This window comes from Esox lucius, chromosome 25 (assembly GCF_011004845.1).
Source record: "Esox lucius isolate fEsoLuc1 chromosome 25, fEsoLuc1.pri, whole genome shotgun sequence".
NCBI lineage: Eukaryota > Metazoa > Chordata > Actinopteri > Esociformes > Esocidae > Esox > Esox lucius.
In genome coordinates, this window is record NC_047593.1 from 8,629,140 (window position 1) to 8,646,364 (window position 17,225).

At 44.4% G+C, this 17,225-nt stretch overlaps 1 protein-coding gene across 7 annotated transcripts in view; it reads left to right on the top strand.

Moving 5' to 3' along the window:
- Nucleotides 1–17,225, top strand: part of sorbs2a (sorbin and SH3 domain containing 2a) — a 66,795-nt gene that overhangs the window by 7,901 nt on the left and 41,669 nt on the right. For 5 of the 7 annotated variants that reach the window (XR_002196165.3, XR_003778089.2, XR_002196166.3 and 2 more), the window contains exon 2: nucleotides 1,984–2,149. The exons of the other annotated variants lie outside the window; for them this stretch is intronic. The gene's annotated coding sequence lies outside the window, so the exon portion shown is untranslated. The remainder of the gene's footprint in view (nucleotides 1–1,983; nucleotides 2,150–17,225) is intronic. 7 annotated transcript variants of the gene reach the window in all.

Here is a 17,225-nt window from a genome sequence, read left to right on the forward strand (position 1 = left end):
AGTTAGTTGGAGTTGGTTTTACTGCCAATGGTAGTTGCTGCATCTTTCACATGGAGAAGGAAATCATTGCATTGCTTCTTTAATTCATAATTTGGGCAAATAACCTGTGTTTTACCTAATGTGAACTATAAGTTGATTTATGGTATAGTACATTCACGTGCTATCCAGTTCAGCTTGCTGTACTTGATATTATGTTATAGTCTATAAGTTATCCAGATTGCTAAGATATTAATTATTGAACAAAGAGGCCTTATTGCCTCTTAAAGCAGTGGATAAAGAACAATGTATGTTTCCTCTCCAGTGAATAATTCATAGCCATGGTCTTAGATGCTCCTATAGGGAATGCATTGTCCTCATCTCTCTGACAACAATATGAAGCGCTCTGCATTTTTCTTAGCCTGTACTTGGGCGGAACCACACCATCAGGGACCAGGCCGGGTGTCGGAGTACTTTTCTGTGAACAGCAGAAATGCAACACCTACAACACTTACAACAGTGGAGTGAAAATCCCCACTGGAAAGCCGTCTGGGCCTTCTGGTGAGCAGCAGTCAGTTAAAAAAGAAACCTCAGCGGTTGTCCACAATGGCAATAAGTGACGGATAAAACACTACTTCCCCCAAAGCACCCTCTCAATCTGTTTTCTTTCACACCCTCTAATGTAAAAATAAAACTGTTGATAAAAACTGCGAAAGTATGTTCCCCAGTATGGTCTTCTGTCAGTGGTGATTGAGCAAAGGAGACGAGGCAAGGAGGCTGTGTTGCTACAGTAACAGTCAGAAGGGAACCATTCAAGTGACTGGTACTATGTATTGAGGCAAAACCCCTAAGAGACCATTGGTGTATGACCCGGTGAAGTTCAAAGAAGCAACTGCGATAATAAATTGAGTCTTGTCCACTCCTAACACCTTGTTTTAGAGAACTTGAACAATTTATTAGTATCGGCTACCTGATCAGTGACCGCAGTGTTTTTAATTTGACTAATTCAAGGTGATCATTAATAGATTCTAATATGAGATCAGCAGGTAGTAGAATCTTAGCTATATCATTGTTGTGTGTTTGCGTCTGTCTGGCTGCAGCGTCTGGCTGCAGTACAGTAGTTTTTGTGTCTGTTTTACAGTCGCTGTGTGACGGCTTGATGCGACCAGCCAATGAATTGCTATTTGCCAATGAAGTGCAAACGGCTCTGGTTACGTCACTTGTCTGGGAATAGCCGGCCAGGACAGGGTGGATGGTTGTGTGGGCTAGAAGAGTTTCGGTGTGTGTTTGTGTGCATGCGGGTCTGCGCGCGCTGCAGGTAATTTGCACGCGGATCACTCAGAGCCCCGGCCAACTGTTTTACAGACGATCAAACTGTCAACAGCAGAAAGCCAAGATGGTATAGCCATATCCAATGTGGTTCGTTGCTTCATTTCTGTAAGAAAACTCCACTGTACAGGCCCCCCCCCAATATGTTAATGGGACGAACACAGCCGCTCAAACGCCAGCGCTGGGGAGAGATTGATACGTTTATTACCTTTCTGACACCTCGCTCCCCACAGCCTGGCGTTTCCTTCCTCTCTGTCATTTCTCGGTACGTTACAGAGGTATGGCTGGCTGCTGCTGAGCTGTTGCAATGTTGGCAATGGCATAGTTTATGCCTGGGTTGGTGGGGAGGTGTCAGAGGAAGTGTGTGTGTGTGTGTGTTGGGATGGGTGTGTGCATATGCATGCAACCTTGTGCGTTTGTAAGTGGATGACTTGGCATATGCGCGCGTGTGCGCACGCACGCAGGTACATTTTCCGCAGGTACAGTTGGAGTGTGTATGTGTAAACGCCCAAACTGGCCCCGGTAACTTTCCAGACCCTTAGTTGCAGCATGTCTGTCTCAAAATAGTTCTCATCACTGCTTCGCCCAAACCGGGTGCTCTCCCTCCCTCCCTCCCTCCCTCCCTCCCTCTAACTCGCTGTTGTCCTCCTTCCTCTGTCGCTTCTATGTGCTACCCAGAAACGGACGGACTAGGATCTGCAACTGAAGCCTCTGGTGGACTGCAGAATTTTCTGGAAAAAGGGAGGAAGAAAAGGAGCCAGAAAGAGAGAGGGGCTGTGGACATTTAACTCACCCATGCCCGTCTCTCCCAAATAAGTCTCCCGGCGTTAGTTTTTTTATGACGGTAAGACTTTTTTTGTCTGCTCTTTGACCTGCGGTTTACGTGAAAGGTCATTGTTTTCGCTGTATTTGCAGGTGTAATGTTAATCATATTAAGCTTTATTTGAATGGATATGCATGTGGGACCACTGGGAGTGAACCAGTTGCATCAAATCTATAAGCGTTCACAGGTTGCCTCATCAAGTCAAGTGATGTGCAAATGTGAGAGAACAGAATATTCCGCTACTCGTTCTTTTTTTATTTGTAGATTTTGTATACATTGTGTTTTTTGGATTAAAAAGGGGCTTAGGTGGTGGGTATTTCAGGGGGCATGGTCAGGCAATAGGCAATCAGCCCGTCAACCCACAGATTATTACTTTTAGAGGCCCCTCCCAGTCTTGATAATGTTTTAGGCAGTTTCTTGAAATTCTACAGATTTCCCCAAGCTAATAGTAATTTGTAATTTTAAAGCTGATTTCCTGAAATTCAAAAAACAATCCCAGTGGAGCTGAGAACAGCAGAACTGCAAACATTGCTTACCCAAACAACTATTGATGGCGAGAGAAAATAACCAGGTCTGAATGCTAGCTGCCACATCTAACCAGGCAGGTTCTCTGTCTACAAAACTCCTCAGACTTATTTAGACCATTGCTATTGCAATTGAGGGCTAGTTTGGCACCACAAGGTGGGATCATTTAGCACATGGCTAGACCGTCTCTAGATTTGTGTGCATTTTAACAAAAGGTATTCATATAAAGTTAACTAAGCACAAATGCTCGCTATCTGTCTCACTATCTGTCTCAAAATGTGTAAACTATATCGCGGCTTTAATATAATTGGTATAATTTTTTCTCATTAGGCGGCCGAAAAAAGACATTTAGGTGGCCCGTCTGTGAGTGTCCCTGATATTTACATTGCTTTAAGTACGCTGTCCGGGTTTTCTTTTATCGATATGGTTATATGCCATCTGTTCATAGTCTATTGGAACAGAACTTTCAGCAGCACCACCCCCCCCAGCACACCACACCAGCCAAACCCAACACAGGGCGGAACAGACATGGTGTCAAATAAAACAGTTTTATTTCCAAGCCATGAGCTCCAAAAAAGGCTAAAAAAAAATGCTTTACGCTGCTTCCACAAGAAGACGTCAAACCAAAATCCTGGGCCCCTGAAATAGTGCCGCCACGAAAACAATGACTTGCTCAGCTTTTCCTCATCTGCCATCTTTACCGCCTGTCAAAGTACTGATGGCCTTCATTGCTTCTGCCTCTGCAGTCCTGTCAGTTCTCATCACATTAACAGACTCATTGGTCTGAGCCAATTCACTGACGGGAACCACAATGTGTCATCATCTTAAAGACACAACATGGCAGAAAGGAGAAAGAGGAGAGCAGGGGTAGACTGAGACAGAATGTGTGTATATTAGACCAGCGTTGGGAAATAACCGAAACCAACCAATTCCCCACACCCTCCCCTTTCTGCCTCTCTCTTTCCCTCCCCCTCGTCTGTCACAGCCTTCTTTCTCCTCTCTCCCTTGGCCCGTCTCTCTCTCCCTCCCCTCCCCCCTACTTCATTTTGCCCATTCCACTTTCACTGAGTGCCCTGTACACCAGATTCTTACTGTTCCCTTTCCTCCATCTCTTTTTCCATCCACAATGATCCGTCCATTAGGGCCAGTCTCCGAGGTGTTGTGGAATGTCACCTTGACCCCCCCCGCCCTCCCCTCCCCGGAGTACACGCTCATACACACAGCGCAGCATGCTTGGTCCTCATTTCCCCTGACCTCACACACACAGAGACGCTTTGTTGCGTCCCCTTTGGCGAATGTGGCGGGGACATTTATTACCAACCCCCTCGCTCTTTCGACTACGTGTGACGGTTTCACCTCACGGGGTCGTGTGGGCACACTGGTCAATCGATAGTGCTAACGGGCACAGTGGAATGCGGTCGTGATTTGGTGAGAGGGATGGGATTTAAATTTAGTGTCGGAAAGAGAGGTCTTGACCGACCGACGATCGAGAAGTATTTACCGATGCGCTGTTAGTTAGATTTCAAATTAGTTCGTGGGGTTAGGAGGACAGTGTCTGTTTTCATACAAAAAAAATCTCTTCCTCATGCCTTTAGAGACCGTCCTGGAAATAATCAACATTTGTAAAGAGGCCCTGTTGAAAACATGGACAACAGATCTTCCAGATTGCTTTGCAGCAAGCAGTGCATAACAAGGATCTTGAGTTACAGCCCTGTGTAAGAATGTGAAACTCGGCATACACCCAGACGTACCCCTCACATGGGCACACACATGCTTAACGGCAACAGACACAACCACACACACATGGAGGTCAGCAACAACAACCACCACAAGCATATACTACGAAACGCACCTTGTGTCGCCTACCATTAGCTGTGGGAGCTTTCTCGCAACTAAACTTTTTAGGCCTGTTGCTATTGAATGACGGAGATCTAAATAGCTGTACAATTGTTCGTAACAAGAGCTTAAATCAACAGGGGGGTTAAATAAAATACTATTACAGTCAACCACAACATTGTGGCTTGAAATTAAAAAAATTCAGTGTTTCACGCCAAGAGTTTGTCTGTCTTTCTTTCCTTTTTAAACGATTGTTGACTTTTCCCAAATACTTGGACCTCTCAAAGTCCATAAACATTGTTTTCGCATGTGTCAACCTTTTTGTCCAACTTGCCCTTTGACCTTGTCATAGAATTTGGGAGTGTGATGGAAGTTGACCCTACAAATCATTTTGAGGTCATCTGACTAAATGTGGCGTCATCGAAGTTCCCTCTCAGCTACCTGCTCTGGATCCCATCTGGACCCCTGCAGAGGGCAAAGTGTCCTTCTAAGGCCTGTTAATGTAGCCCTCTGGCCCCCCATTAAAAGACCACCTTATCATGCTGCTCAGTTAACTCTGGCACCTGGGGAATTTAGACTGGAAGCTAATATTAGCCACAGCCGATAGCAGAGTCAGTCATGTTGTCATCTGCTTGTCTGTTCGATCACGCTTGCCTAATAGTCCAGCGGTTCTTAGACTGGAAGTCCTTCAGAGCGTCTGCGGCCAGAGCAATTTTTCCTGGCATTTTCTGCTTCGTTGGACAGGAAAGTGGCGAAAGATAGCGGAGAGAGTTTTTGCTGCAGTAGGCATGTTCAGTGCCCCTGAGCCTTAATAACAATGCTCCTTATTCCCTCCACTAAAATGGTGTTTCAAGTTCTAGGCTAGCTGTTCCACTCTCACTACTACACCTCCTCCGAGGGCCAGCTGGACACCTTAAAACCCATTAGCTGTTAGCATTTGCATCTGAGTGTTTCAAATAATGAGTCTCTCCTGCCTGCTGTTCAAAGACTTCTCTTGTCCCCTCTGGGGCTTTTCTGCTCTCCGGCATTTCACGTACCGGCTTCTATCCAAGGCCGAACACCCAATTAACAGACTGCACTCACGCTTCCAACTCCTCCGCAATGCCTGTCTTCTACGCAAATAGCAAATGTCAGGCCTATTAAATAGATGTCAGGTTGGATTCCCAGAGATGGAAAGACACAATAAAAGCCAAGGCTTTTTAACCACAGGCCTGGAGACCCTGCCGGATTCCTTTTTCTACCTGCTCGCTCGTCAATCAATTGATGCGTGCCACTTATTAGCCAGAGTTTACCACTCAGTTCTTACTAGGGAGAATAATAGGAATAATGAAAGTTGAAGTGCCCTGGTATTCCAGATCGGAGTCCGTCTAAGAGAATACCAGAAAGTATTTCCTTTTCAGATTTATCGCTGTGTGTCCTCCACTAGACCCTTCTCGCCAAGAACCCACCTCAGCAGTGACCCCTTTTTAAGGTCCTCAGGCGCTTGGCAGTGGCTTGCTGTCCCTGCTAGAACTGTGGCCTGCGAGGAATGCATGCTGTTTTAAGTAGAACATCTCGATACAGGGACGCTCTGGCGTGGCTGATAAAGAAATCGCTTTGACAGTCTTAATCCGCCCTGTGCTGTTGCCGTCGCTTTGGGAACTGTCACATTCGACGGAGAGTTGAAAATGAAAAGTATGGTTGCTTGAATGCATATGACAGGCTGGTAGTTGACACAGACTGAGACAGATCAGTGAAATACTCAAACTGATATACTCCTCCACCATGGCTGGATACACACATATATATAGACAGCCTGCATAGGACCTGACAGGACCAAGTAGACAGATGGACATAGACAGACAGAGGAAAAGCAGAAAAAGCGACCAAACAGCTGGTATAATGCTGCAATGCCAATTGAACTGTAGGGTATGATTAGGGTAAAAATATTGAATCTCGATTTCTTTGACAAATATTGCAGTTATGGTTATGATTGGCGATTTTCAAACATGGATGAAAACAGAGTAGATAATCTCACTTAAAAAGAGATCATAGCCTACATAATGTGCTATTAAACTGAATAAGTTCAGTGTTTTCTTTTTTACCTTATTACCAATTTGAGGGTGCGGCCTGTGTCTAATTATTCGTTTAACTGCTCATTTAATGCAATGGCGTTTGCAGCATTGGCTATTTTTGTGCCATTGCCATAGCTGGTTAGGCAGAATTTCTCAACCCTTGAGGTATATTTTCTCCCATATTGAGTTTGTTTGTAGGCACCAACCTGGAAGCCAAAACCATGCTGTTGTGTACAGTATGTCGGACCATGTTTTCTTGATGCCCCTTGCTAACTTGAAGCAGATGTCTTCGCTAGCAGGTGCAGTGCTAACTCAAACTAACATTGAAAAACCATCAAGTACTTCAACAAAATTAGTCCAGGTTTCTACAAAATCTACAAAAATACCTACAGGACTCGCAAGAAAAACAATTACGGATGTATGATGCAAGCCCGTTGCCTCGCGTAAAGCATATCATTAACCTTTTTAGGAGCTGAAAATCGTGTCATTTGGTGTTTTGGATATTGCCAATGTCAATATCGCAATTTTTATTATATTTTGATTAATTGTGCATCCCTATCGTACAGTAGTTAGCGCTGATGCCCTTCCTCTGTTTCCGTGGTTACTGTAATGGGATTGAGTGGATATGAGTGAGTCCTGTCCTCTGTCTCTATTTTCATCTCTCCTTCCCTGTCTTGTTTTTTTTGTCAACTTTCACCTTTTCACCTCTCTGTCTCCTTCTCTCTCCCACACACACACACACACACACAACCCCTCTCTCCAGCACCCTGCTCTGTGGTTCCTACATTATGTTTCTGGTCTGGGTACCACCAACTCATCGTCAAATGCTCCTGAGGCATGCCATGTGAGAAGTCACAGAGCTTCTCTTTTCATTAATTATCCTAGAAGACTCTCCACCTTCCTTCCCCCCTCTCTCTGTCTCCCTCCCCCTCTCTCTGTCTCCCACCCCCCTCTCTCTGTCTCCCACCCCCCCTCTCTCTGTCTCCCACCCCCCCTCTCTCTGTCTCCCACCCCCCCTCTCTCTGTCTCCCACCCCCCCTCTCTCTGTCTCCCACCCCTCTCTCTGTCTCCCACCCCCCCTCTCTCTGTCTCCCACCCCCCTCTCTCCCCTCCCTCCCCCTCTCTCTCCGTCTCCCTCCCCCTCTCTCTCCGTCTCCCTCCCCCTCTCTCTCCGTCTCCCTCCCCCTCTCTCTCCGTCTCCCTCCCCCTCTCTCCGTCTCCCTCCCCCTCTCTCCGTCTCCCTCCCCCTCTCTCTCCGTCTCCCTCCCCCTCTCTCCGTCTCCCTCCCCCTCTCTCTCCGTCTCCCTCCCCCTCTCTCTCCGTCTCCCTCCCCCTCTCTCTCTATCTTCCTCGCTCTTATTCGCTCTTCCTAACTCTTTCTGTCCATCCGTGTCTCCCACCCCCCCTCTCTCTGTCTCCCACCCCCCCTCTCTCTGTCTCCCACCCCCCCTCTCTCTGTCTCCCACCCCCCCTCTCTCTGTCTCCCTCCCCCCCTCTCTGTCTCCCTCCCCCCCTCTCTGTCTCCCTCCCCCCCTCTCTCTGTCTCCCACCCCCCCTCTCTCTGTCTCCCACCCCCCCTCTCTCTGTCTCCCACCCCCCCTCTCTCTGTCTCCCACCCCCCCTCTCTCTGTCTCCCACCCCCCCTCTCTCCGTCTCCCTCCCCCTCTCTCCGTCTCCCTCCCCCTCTCTCTCCGTCTCCCTCCCCCTCTCTCTCTATCTTCCTCGCTCTTATTCGCTCTTCCTAACTCTCTCTGTCCGTGTCTCTGCGTCCGCCTCTCTCTTTCTCTGTCTTCCTCATCCACCGTCTCTCTCTGCCCCCCCCCCCCCCGACATAGGTTTTGTATTGCCGTTCAACAATAACAACAGTAATCCAGTGTCTTCCCGGATACAGAACAAACATCCCAGGTTGTCACATCCTATTGACCCCCCCCGCCAGTACAAACAGAGCGGAGCCTTTGTGTTACGCAATTTCATTAGCTTACAACAGAGCTCCAAGTCCAGTGGTTACCGCTCGTTAGCGGTTAGCCCACAACAACCCAGCCGGACAACACCGGGGCTCTGTTATTACCCCCGCGTGGAGTGTCTTTCCGATGGGGCTTGGAGTATTGTCCCTATCTAGACCCATCCCCTGCGCACAGAGGGCGGTCCGCCTATTAGTGAAGAGTTTGGACATGCCGGGAGATGTTGCTTTTATGAAGGGCCCTTTGAAATCAGATTCAGTGGATGGACTAACAGAATTTCACTGTTCGTCTCCACCTGTTGTTTACGGAACTTGGGACAAATAACATTTGATGAGATTCTTTTTAAAAAAAATTATTTGTGGCATCTTGTGTATAATTTCAGGCGAATGTGTACTTGAGATCATTACAGCCTGTTTAAATTGGCACACTGTTAAATCCATGTACGAGTCTATCATCATGGGGGGATTGATTGATTTTGGTCATGTAATTGTGTTGCCTGATCCGTTGTGCGTTTGTGCTAGGCTAATTATTTTTCTTTTGCTGTATCCAGCAGGATTCTGTGAACCAGGTGATTTAAGCCACTACCCAAAATGTATTCCCAGAATGCATCATTTGTGGTCTTTTTGAGGAGATAGGGTGCCCTAATGAGACAGGCGTCTGTAAGACCGGAGGTCTGTAAATATCGAACCGTTTGTGACACAAATGCATGGTATACATCAATCACTGGTCATCGCTATCTTCCGCTCAGACACACAGAGCCTTAGCCAAATTTGTCATCAGTGGTGGTTGTCTTGTCACATAGACAATTTCCTTGGCCAAATGGTTGGAGCTCCAAGCTCGCACGTAACTCCATTTGAATCAAGGAACATGGGGATATGTTTAGGTTTTGCCCACAAGCCATGCTATCAACCAAAAGCTAAGCTCAGTGGTCAATGGAAAATCACCCTCATCGGGTGCCCTTAAATAAGACCAGTTGGAGAAAATTATAAAAATATGTTCTATATTCAGTAAAGTCTCTGGAAAAAGTAGGGTTTGGTTTTGCTCTGGGACACCCACAAGCTAATCTACAATGGTTAGGGTAATTACATTATGCTGTGGGAAAATTAACAGTAAATATAAATATCCCAAATATCCCATATTCTTTTTTCCAGTATTTTGGAAACAAAATAGGCTAAGCTGTAAATAACAAAAAACTTTTTCCACATTTTATGCTAAACATTTGTAGAATCAATTTTGTAGAACCAGCTTTTATGCACAATAACACTAAAGACACTTTTATAATCATAACAAAAGAAATGTTTTGGGGGAGCTACATATGTCCTACGTCTCTATATCAAAATACAAAATGATCTGTGCAAAATGTATTTTAAAACAATTGCATGTGTTAACTTTTTCACTCACACAATTTAGTTCCTTGGATCTCTATGTATTAACGCATATTACTTTGGTATAGTACTCAAAAACATAATAGATATAGATCTCAGAGAAGGTATTCTGGTGATTTCACTGAATTGTCACTGTGAATGTAGTCATAAGAGTATTCTTTGGAAAGTGTTATTTGTATCAATTGCACCTTCTGATTTAGGCTGAATAGAAGTCAGGTACAGTTTTGAACATAAGAAGGAAATCCACCAGCTGCAGCCATATACACTAAATGGCCATATGTATGTATCACACCAAAATGAGCTTGTTGGAAACTCCATTCCCAAACCATGGGCATTAATATGAAGTTGCATCCCCCCCCCCCACACAGACTTTTGGAGCTATACCAGCCGTCACACTTCTGGGAAGGCTTTCCGCAAGATTTTGTAGTGTCTCTGTGGGAATTTTTGCCTGTTCCAAAAGAGCATTTGTGAAGTCAGGCTCAGATGTTGGAAGAAGGCCTGGCTTGCTCTTCCAATTCAACCCAATGGTGTTTAACGGGGTTGGTGTCAGTCCTCTGTGCAGACCACTTGAGTTCCTCCTCACTAACCGTGTCGAAACCAAGTCTTGATGGACCCCGCTTTGTGCACAGGGGCACAGTCATGCTGGAACAGGAAAGGACCTTCCCCAAGCTGTTGCCAAAATGTCGGACGCACCCAATGGTAGTAGGGCAGCTATTTCACAAACTGACTGGCAAAGGTGGCATGTCAAAGGTTATTGAGCTCTTCAGTATGACCATTGTACAGTGTTTGTTTATGGAGATTTCAGGTCAGTGTGCTGGATTTTATGCACCTGTGAGCAATGGTTGTGACCTAAACCACACCTGAAGTCAATAATTAGTAGGGGTGTCCACATACTTTTAGTGTATGTTGGTGGTTTTAGTTAGTGTGCGCAATTTGATTTGACAAGTTGCGTGACTGCACTTCCCTCTCCATAAACTGTTATAATCCTGGATTACCACCCAAATAGGACTCTGTATTCACGACTCAGGAGTTCTTCAACACAACTGTGGAACTTTTTGGTTTTGTTTAGTTTTGTGTTTATTGGATTTTATTTCAAAGCTGACCACGAATCATGCTTTTGCTCACTTTGAAGTGAAGAACCAAAATACCCACAGTTAAAACCCCAAGCCACCCATAACATGGACCAAATCCATCAGGAGCTCAATAGCCCTCTCAAATTATACTTTTTCCCCAAGCGTCTCTTTTACTGTGCCACCGGGCCGCTCTCACTTTTTCCCACAAAAATAACTTGGCATCTAGTCAGCAATTTGAGGAAGAGAGCAATTGTGGATTCTGCCCTTTTTTGGCGCTCTGGTTGATGTGCCTTGTCAGTTGAGTGTGGGAAGTCACAGACTCACAATGTCTAGAGTGAGATTTGTTTTTGGATCTTTATTTCACATTTTCTCTTTGTGGCCCAGCGGAATATTGCCAGGATATATGGTTTATTCTCAACCAGAATTTTAATGAGTTTGAAATTATCTTTAGAGTTTCAATTACCTTTGTTAAAACTCATTTTCATATATCCCTCAGGGTATTGCATTTAGTCAACTTCCATTAGTACCGAAGCCAAAGAAAATTAATTGCACACAGTTTTAGTAATTATCTCTGTGTTTCAACATAAAAATGATCAAAATCCCAAATAAGGATATTGGCTGCATTTTTGGAGTGCTTGTTTATATAATCCCCCACCCCCCCCCCCACCCCATGGTGTTCTACAACTAGTCCATAAATCAATAACTTCAGTTATAAAATAGTTGGTTAGGAATTTCATTATTGATTTGTCAGGTCTACATGAGACCAAAAAGCCATTGGAAGTTGTGGTAACCTATTCTTGCTTTTCATAGAGCCCCACATTAGTAAGGCATTAATGCACTACTTAACAGGGCATTCGAGAAGATACATTTTCTTACTTTCAACATCTTGCAAGTAAGCTGCTCAACTCTAAACACACGTTAAGCTCACAAGTAGGCCACTGGTTTTAGTGGTGCTACTGTGATATTTACTTGAATGCACAAGTCGACAAAGCATTCAGGAAGAGGTCCTTGTTAATGTGTTGCTCGCAGTATCACCAGCAAACTGGTTGGCTGCTTGGGGTGTCACACTGCTTTGTATTGATTTGATGGGACATGCCGTCAGTCTCACAGAAACTTCGAAAACATTTATCCCCTGTCCTCAATTTATATAATTTTTTTTGTCTGTGTACTTCGGGCTGTACTTCAGTTATTTCTTTGACCTGCCTGTTGTAAGATACTAAGCATTGTCTTACCTTATTCCCCCTTGCTGCATTTATGGAGAATTCCAAGAGGTCAAAGAATGCTAGTGATATTGTGGAAATGTGATGTTTTTCTTCATTAATTCATTATCTATCACCACAGTTTAAAATATCACCTTTCAAATGTAAGTGTAAAACAATTTTGTGAGGAGGGAATCAGTTGCTATGCCCTTCATAAACCCTTTTTGTCTAGCTCCAAGAAGACACCACACATGCAGCATATAACCTGAATGCATAAACAGACTTGGAACTGTGCATGTATGTGCGTGTGCGCACGCGCAACCGCACTTTTATCAGAAACATAAACGGCAACCACCACTGGCTTTTTTCAATGACAAACATTCTGCCTCCCGGTTTGACTTTTGATATGAAAATTGCACTGCCGAACTACTTTGGATTACCATGGTCCTGGACGCGGACGAAATTAAAAACGTCTGCTCTCATTTGCATACATTTTTTTTCACCAGGCCTTCACTAAAAAACACCAGCCAGCTCCTTTGAATTATAACAAAAGCCTCCAATACAATGTATGTTTGAACAATTTGAAAATGAGACATTGAACGTGCTTCTCCCTTCAGTCTCTATGCCAAGATTTCATTCTAGTTGGCATGCTGTTCTCCACACAGTTACCTAAAGGTGCCGTTTCTGACATTTTAATACACAGACTTCCCCAGTGGTTACTGTCACTGAGCGAGGCTAGGTGATAGCATGTAGCTAACTGTCCTTTTCTGCCCTGCTAAAAAAAAAAATAATTGCTGCAGGGCTCCCGCCATGTCCATAATATCCCACTTGGCCTTATCAGCTGTGACACGAGGGCCATGTCTCTATTCCCGTTTAATCGGTTATTTTCCTTTACGCTTGCTGATTGCTTTTCGGAGAGCCCCGATCTGAAATATCTCTCTCTCTCTGTCTCTTCACTCACTGAAATTCAATTTTGAGGCCACTTGAATTTTGTCGAGGTCATCATTATTATATACACTAGCTATGGTTTTGGAGAAGATCCAATTCATAGGGAAGGACGAGGACAAGAGGTAGAACCAGACATGGCTACAAATGGAAGGCTTTTATTGTTCTCAGTTTAAAATTTCTATCACAGTGGCCTCCTCAATCCTGGCTATCAGCACACACCAACGAGGACTCAATAAAGCGAAGAACAGTAGGAGTGTGCTCTTCACACAAGTTACTATCTAATCTCTTAAGTGTATTTTACACCCCTGCTCGTCAGGAGTAGTTCGGAACACTGAAGGGAAGGTCCCTCGAGGTCATTTGATGGAATAATAAATGTTGTGTGCATTTGGGGAGGGGACCAAACACATTTCTGTGGCTTGGAAATGGCTAACACTTGGATGTCTAGCTAGAGACCCAGTGGAACTTTATTCAGTAATTACATATGCAACTTTACAGAGGTCTCTGCCGACACCTCAATTACAATCAAAGGATAAACCACTGCATCCCTAGAAAATGAAACAACTTGAGGCACATATGTTTACCAAGCATCGTATCTCCACATTGTTTTTAGTGCTTTTAAACAGGAAGAAAAACAGCTTCTTCAAGGTCTGAAGGATTCAATAAAGTGCCAAACTGGGAAAACCTAAATAAAACATATTTATAATTAAAGTTTCAAAAGTTTATTCCCATGTGAAGTTTAAGGAAATACATTATTTATCCAAACAGCTTCTACATCTGACTCTACATCAGACTGATTGAATTGCTGTTCATAACCTTCAAAACATCTCTGTGGTATTAAAAATATCTATGTTGGATTTATTGCCATAACCCAGACATCACAGTCAAAACAAGATTCTTCATGAGTTTGGGAGTAGTGCACAGTGCTACATCAATTCTGAAAGTCATAAGATTGCCCACCAAGAGCAAGCCAAGAATGTGACTTCGGGGAAGTAATAAAAACGAATAATATTTATGTAAACTGGAGTCTAAGGCATTTTTATCTGAGTTTTGGGTAGGAGCTAGTGTCCCATTGCATATTTCATAGTTGCTTGTTTTGTGCAGTGGGCCCATTCATGTGAGGTTTAATGATGAAGGTAGACTGAAGTGTCCATAAGACTAGTGATGTTTTACTGATTATTTGGTGGAACAAAATCAATGCAATTACGAATTATGAGAATTATATACACATGTTGACATGCTGTACCTTCTAAAAAAAGACGAATTGTCAAAAAACAATCAGCACAATAATGTCCCCCAAACACACTCCAAACAGGACCTACTTGGAGCGGATGTCTGCATTATTATTTGAATAATGTAATAAATGACAAACTTCACAACTACACAGCCCTGTGTTCCAACATAACGCTAACGGACATATAGTGGTTAATTAGCCTAGTCTGCTAGTGTGTTGTTTGAATGGACGATGTCCAAACATGACCATCGACAAAACCGATCTCATATTGGTGTCTACATAGAGTCACCTGGCATTCTATTCCAGGATGGATTTGCTTCCTCTGGTCAAGCACAGTGGATGTCAGTATGGAGAAAGACCAATCCAACACAGCCCACACTCCACCAAGGGGTTTGCATTATGACTCATTGAAAAACCTGGGCACTTTGGATTCTTTCATTCGCACAGGCGCGCTGCTGCCTCCGGAATGTTTTAAGTAAGGTGTGTGAGTTTCTGGGATATGTTGGTTAGTAGCGGCAACATATTTTAGATGACTATTCGATGACTAGAGCCAAAGTCAGTGGATGTTACTAGTCGAGTAAGTTGTCTCTCGTAATCGTTGCAGCCCTACGTCAGTGTTCGATAGGTGTTTTTTAGTCTGGAACAAATCCAGTTGCAGGACATAGTTTACCCCTGGTAGGTCAGTTTAACAGACAGATTAGTCCTGGAAAAGATGGTGAGAAATGATTTTGTTGTTGTGCTCGGCTGGTTTCAAACCTGCTTTAAGCGCTATTTTGAATTGACCGTGTTAGGAATCTATTGGTCAAAACTTCCATCGCTGTCGAACGCCACATTACCTTTCAAGGGGTACTCGAATAAAGTGTAGCGGCAACATTTCCCCCAGGAGGCAAACCAGAGAGGGATGGAATGTTTTACACACATGCAGTCTCTCTCTCGGTTTGCTACAGAATTTCATTGGGATATTTGTTTATCTCGCACTGATGTTGCTAGTGGTGTCAGGATTTCGTCCCTAGACACGGAACACCACGTATACAATTCCATGATCTTATGTATACCTGCCTAAAAACAGTTCCCCTCATCCCAACTGTGACCCTGACACCCTGATACCCCACGCTATGGCTGATCCCCTGGTATACCTGGCGTGCGTATGTATGTGCCTGGTGGTTACTTCCCCGAATGGCCACCTGGGTGTTCCCTCAGAGAGTTTTATTAATAGAGGTCTTTACATGTACGTGTGACATTTAAGTAGTGCAGCAGATGCTTTCATCCAGAGCAACAACACAATTGGTTCCTGTCAGTAGAATAAACCACATTATGTGATTGAGGATTTGTTACGTACAGTGAGGGATTTTTGCACGCATCTCAGGAGGGATTTAGTCCCACTCCTCTTTGCAGATCTTCTCCAAGTCATTAAGGTTTCGAACCTTCAGCTCCCTCCACAGATTTTCTACTCCAGGACCTTAATGTGCTTCTTCTTGAGCCACTCCTTTGTTGCTTTGGCCATGTGTTTTGGGTCATTGTCATGCTGGAATACCCATCCACGACCCATTTTCAATGCCCTGACTGAGGGAAGGAGGTTCTCACCCAAGATTTGACAGTACATGGCCCCGTCCATCATCCCTTTGATGCAGGGAAGTTGTCCTGTCCCCTTAGCAGAAAAACAACCCCAAAGCATAATGTTTCCACCTCCATGTTTGATGGTGGTGATGGTGTTCTTGGGGTCATAGGCAGCATTCCTCCTACTCAAAACACGGCGAGTTGAGTTGATGCCAAAGAGTTCGATTTTGGTCTCATCTGACCACATCACTTTTACCCAGTTCTCCTCTGAATCATTCAGATGTTCATTGGCAAACTTCAAACAGGCCTGTACATGTGCTTCCTTGATCAGGGGGACCTTGCGGGCGCTGCAGGATTTCAGTCCTTCACAGCGTAGTGTGTTACCAATTGTTTTCTTGGTGACTATGGTCCCAGCTGCCTTGAGATCATTGATAAGATCCTCCCGTGTAGTTCTGGGCTGATTCCTCACCGTTCTCATGATCATTTCAATTCCACATGGTGAGATCTTGCATGGAGCCTCAGACCGAGGGAGATTGACAGTTCTTTTGTGTTTCTTCCATCTGCGAATAATCGCACCAACTGTTGCCACCTTCTCACCAAGCTTCTTTAAGAGTGTGCTCCTAATCTCAGCTTGTTACCTGTATAAAAGACACCTGGTAGCCAGAAATTTTTCTGATTGAGCGGGGTTGAATACTTATCTCACTCATTAAAATTATAAAATTATAAAATTTTTGACATGCGTTTTTCTGAATTTTGTGGTTGTTCTTCTGTCTCTTTGTTTAAATAAACCTACCATTAAAATTATGGAGTGATCATTTCTTTGTCAGTGGGCAAACATACAAAATCAGCAGAGGATCAAATAATTTGTTCCCTCAGTTTATGGGACATTCAAGGTCACTGGTAGGTAAAAGTGCCCCGGGAAGCTTCATGGGTGTTTGGTTGGGTGTCTACACAAGCTGTGGAGATTGAGTTTAGCGCATCTTTTCATGGTGGGAACTGTTTTGCAATGCTACATTGCCATCGGAGTGTCAGTCAATGGCAGTGTCATATTCATTGCGTTTCCTGATTCAAAAGCAATGGTGCTATAATAAGCATAATAAGTATGTTAGACAACGTTAGACCTTATCCCAACTCCCTCCCCGGTCCCCCTTTCACCGTTCCTTTTCAATAACTTATTATTCTGTTGATGTGTAGAGACAGGCTTATTTGTGGATGCATTGGCTGCCTTATGCCAGGCAACCATTGCGCCACCGCACGCATTGATAAATCGCCACAAAATGCGCCAGGCCACAAGATTTACAGGTGCTGTCACAACTGTCCCTGTGACC